Below are 4,461 nucleotides of genomic sequence, written 5' to 3' on the forward strand. Positions count from 1 at the left end.
TCAACTTTGGTCTTCTTGCTATTGAGTCACAGGTTAAAAAGGCAATGTGATTTGTCCTCTTTCAGGATCAGACATTCAAAGAATTCTAATCAGTTCACTTGACAGAAGTGAGCTCGTGCTTTGAGGGCTAAGCAAGATAAATTGACTGAAACATTGGGAGTCTGCTGTCTTGAGTCTCATGTTCATTGCACTTCTTTGGTTAACCATATCATGTAGACATCAAACTCATCCAGGCATCTGAAAGGAGATTCAGCAGTGGACCACAGGGAAAGAATGAAGCAAGCCATGGAAAAAACAAAACACCACCACCAACAACAACATTCGCCTCTGGAGAAGGCCCTCATGTTGTTGAAAGGAGCTTTGTTTCCCTCTCCAGGCTGAACTGATATAGTAACAGGTTCATTCTTGTGGTCAAAATTCATTTTTCCACAAATAGGCTGGCTGAGATAATAAGTTGTCAAAGTACAATTTGCATTGTAAAGTCAAAGACCTTCTAAACTGTTGATATGTTTTGTATCTATGGGTTCTTATTTCTTCCAGTAATTTAATAAACCTTTCAAAAGTCCTTACTTTATTATCCAGATCAAGATACCTTTCTCTTGCTTCTTAGTACTGCCTCATTATTTCCTCTTGATCTCCATGACTAGCATGTTCTGCCTATATCTTTTGTCTTAATCTATTAATTTCTTTGTCTAGAATTGATGCAGATTTTTTTTTAGTTTATAAATGTTTATTAAACGTCAGTAATTTTTACAAAGCAAATATTAATAGCAAGAGGCAAAATTTTTGCAAAATATGTACAGAAGTAAAAAGCCTGGATGACTAGCAACTCATTTTATCAAATCAAACCATTCTTTCCGCTTTCAGACCTCCTGTAGAAATAATTTATTGCCAATCCTGAACTAAAGCACTGACAGAAAAAAAATTTACAACAGTATCAGATAATGTGCTCAGTTCTGGGAAAGTTATAAAAAGATATATGTATAAAAAATCCTAAACCACAAATACTTTCATACAGAGCTAATACAAATCATGTTTTGTTAGGTACAGTATCTATGAGGTTGTGACAAAATAGACTTTCTGATAAGGCTTCCGTGGTAAATGAGCTCCACCTTTAGACTAGTAGAGAAAAGCCATTTAAACATTTTACAATTCTGCTTTCAAGTAAGAGGTAAAGAAAGGGTAAATGGTATCGTCTGTTGCACTGTTTTTTTCTTCTATCTGCTCTGGGCAGATTTATCTTCCTTTTTTGTGACATTTTCTCTTCTAGTTCTTTTTCTTTCATATCTAGCTCTTGTTTCTTTTTAGTTAAAGTATCCAAGTGTTCTTTCTGTTTTTCTTCAAAATGCCATTTCTCTTGTTTTTGGTTATCCACTTCAGAATCAGCAGGGTTTGATTCATCCTTAAGTGGATCTGCTAGCTGATTAATTTTCAGTTTAATTGCGTCATCTTACTTGTTTTCTGCTTCTATTTTCAGACTTTTAAGATGCTCCATGTTTTCTTTTTGTTGTTCCATATTTTTCTCAACTATTTTCATTTTTATTTTCTTTTCTTGAGCCTCATCTTCCAAAGCTGCAACATCTGCATCTCAAGCTCCCACATTTTAGAAATACTTTTTCTTATTTTTATCTTAACTCTTTATAATGTAGTTGGCACCTTCTAAGAAAATTTTCATTGTGTTTAATATCCTTTTCAAGGGTAGACAAATGGGCTGAAGATTTAATATCTGGGCTTACTTATTTTCATCCTCCTTCTCCAAGTCAGTTTGAAATAAATCCACATCTCTGATTAGAAACTTAGGTCTTATATTCTCAGATAAATAATAATGTCCCAGAAAAACCTGATCACCATCAGCAGTAAAAGCTAGAGTTCTTGGCTAGCTTTGGGACTGCATTACTGCACAAGCTACACAATTATTTTTGACTAGTAGCACTGTCTCTATGCCTCTCATGTCAATTAGGCTATTTGCAACAACTGCATTTTCTATTTCTAAATCTGTCAGAACTGTTGGAAACTGGATAATAAGCAGCTCTGTGTCTAACATCATACGTCTTATTCCAAAACTCAGAAAATATTATCTGTGGCTTGGTGAATAAAACCTTTTCATCAGTGCGTGAAGCATTCTTTCATCAGCATGATTATGGCAACAGTAGGCTTGCAGAAGTCCTTTTAAGCAAGATTCAATAGCCAGAGCAAGCTCAGGGTCCCAAAGATGAATGCAAGCTCCTGAAGAGCCTATGGGTTTATAGGTAAAATGTCCACATCTATAAGCATCATCTCTGGCTTCAAGAAGAGTTGGAACATGAGGGCCAAATCCTTTTAGTCGATCGGTATTACTTTCAGTTCTTTCAGTTGCTGCTGATTATAGTTCAGCATATACTTCACATCTAATTCTTCTCTCTTAATTCTGGTATGTTCCTCTTTGTTCTTTTCTATGGCTAAAACTGTTCAATCTCTTGATTGAACTTTCTTGATCCTGTAAGGCCTTTACACTCTCTCCTTTTATATATATAATTTTTATTTGATTATAGTTGATTTAAAATGTGTTTCTGCTGTACAGCAAAGTGAATCAGTTATACATATACATATATCCACTCTTTTTTAGATTCTTTTCCCATATAGGTCATTACAGAGTATTGAGAAGTGTTCCCTGTGCTATATAGTAGGTCCTTATTAGTTATCTATTTTGTATATCAATCCCAATCTCCCAATTTATCCCTCCCCCTCTTCCCCCCAGTAACCATAAGTTTGTTTTCTACATCTGTGACTATTTCTGTTTTGCAAATAAGTTCACTTGTACCATTTGTTTAGATTCCACATATAAGCGATAGCATATGATATTTGTCTTTGTCTGACTTGCTACACTCAGTATGACAATCTCTAGGTTACACTCTCTTTTAACTAAGATAATTTTTTTGCCTTTTCAGCTGCTCAAGTTCCAAAGATTGATTAGTACTATTTTTTTTTTTTTAATTCTTCAATTCTTTTGCAAAGCTACTCATCATCTTTCTTTAATGTTCAATATGCATTTAGGGAATGGTTATATAAAACTTCAGCTACATTATAGGCCCTTTTCTTAGGAGTAACATCTCCTTTCAATACCATACGTTTTGGTGTTCATGCATTTGTCTCTTGACTAATCTTTTCTATTTTATCTTGAATATCCTTGTATTTTTTCTGCTTCATTAAGTCTGACCTGCTGTTCTTCCATTTTCCTGTCAAGTCTAGCAGCACGATCTTCTCCAATTTTTATATTATCTCTGATAGCATTCAGTTGTTTTTCAGTTTAATTGACCACTGCCCAAGGCATTTCACATTTCAAATATGTTAAATTAGCCTTCATTGTACTTAAACTAGCAATAATTTGTAAACGTCTTCTTTCTCTAAACACTGGCACTTTAGTTCAGTAAATTACTCTTCCTTGATTTATCTACTCCTTTGTTCTTTGTTTCCATAATGTATAAATAATCTTCCTTCATCTGTTCAAGTGGGGTTGCTTTCATGAAGAATTTGTATTTGTCTCCCTCAGTTTTAGACAGCTATAACTGGTTGCTCATCTCTTGTGTTAAAACAGAAACTGGATTATCCACCTGCATGTTAAAATGATCAAGAACTGAAATTAGCTCTTCTTTCCTAGTAGAAGCCACGTTTCCGTTTCACTTTTTAGTTTATAAGATCAACTTCCGTCCATGCTGATGAGACGTCGCACAGCTGTAGAGTGACCATACACATTTGTTTTATAGCATCACCTCCACTGTTCCTTAATGTTATTGAGATAGCTGCTGAGTTCCATTGTTGCCAGCAACAAAGTTGATATTAGAACCAAATTTAAAGGGTGTAAGCATGGAATGACACATGAAGTTTCTTAGCTGAATACTCTCAATTATCCCAATTTCTCCTGCAAAGTAGAAGTATCATTAGTGAAAGAAACTGTACATTCATCTTCCTCACTTTATCAAAATCCTCCAGCTCTTGTCTCAGTCTTTTGGCATTTTTAGGAGAGAAGTTTTCTTTCTCTCTTTTGGCCATCAGGTCTCAAACAAGACGAAGTCTCCTCAAGGAACCGATCAGCGAGACTGTCACGGTGCAACCCTACGCTAAGGCTACCCCGGGCGCGTCCTGGCCTCGCCTGGCCGCCATTGGCCCACTGGAACCGCGTGCCTGCCACCAGGTGCTCCGCACCTGGCTCTGCTGTTTTTCTAATTTCATGAGACGGATTTTTAGATCATAAGTTTTTCTGTCTTCCTTCTTTCCTAATACGTGCATTTTATATGCTGTAAATTTCCCTCTCAGCATGGCTTTTACTGCATCTCCCAACTTGTGACAGGTTGTACTTTCAAGTGTTAATCCGCTTAAAATATTTTCTAATACCCTTAATGATTTCTTGTTTGAACAATGGACTATGTAGAAATGTATTTCTTAATTTACAATTGTGTGAATTTTCTACTTAAAATTTTATTT

General features: G+C 35.5%; 1 pseudogene; it reads right to left on the reverse strand.

The window, feature by feature from the left end:
- LOC118897949 lies at positions 1-4,029 on the reverse strand (annotated as a pseudogene).
- Between the last annotated feature and the right edge of the window lie 432 nt (positions 4,030-4,461).

Source organism: Balaenoptera musculus, chromosome 7, assembly GCF_009873245.2.
Source record: "Balaenoptera musculus isolate JJ_BM4_2016_0621 chromosome 7, mBalMus1.pri.v3, whole genome shotgun sequence".
Lineage (NCBI taxonomy): Eukaryota > Metazoa > Chordata > Mammalia > Artiodactyla > Balaenopteridae > Balaenoptera > Balaenoptera musculus.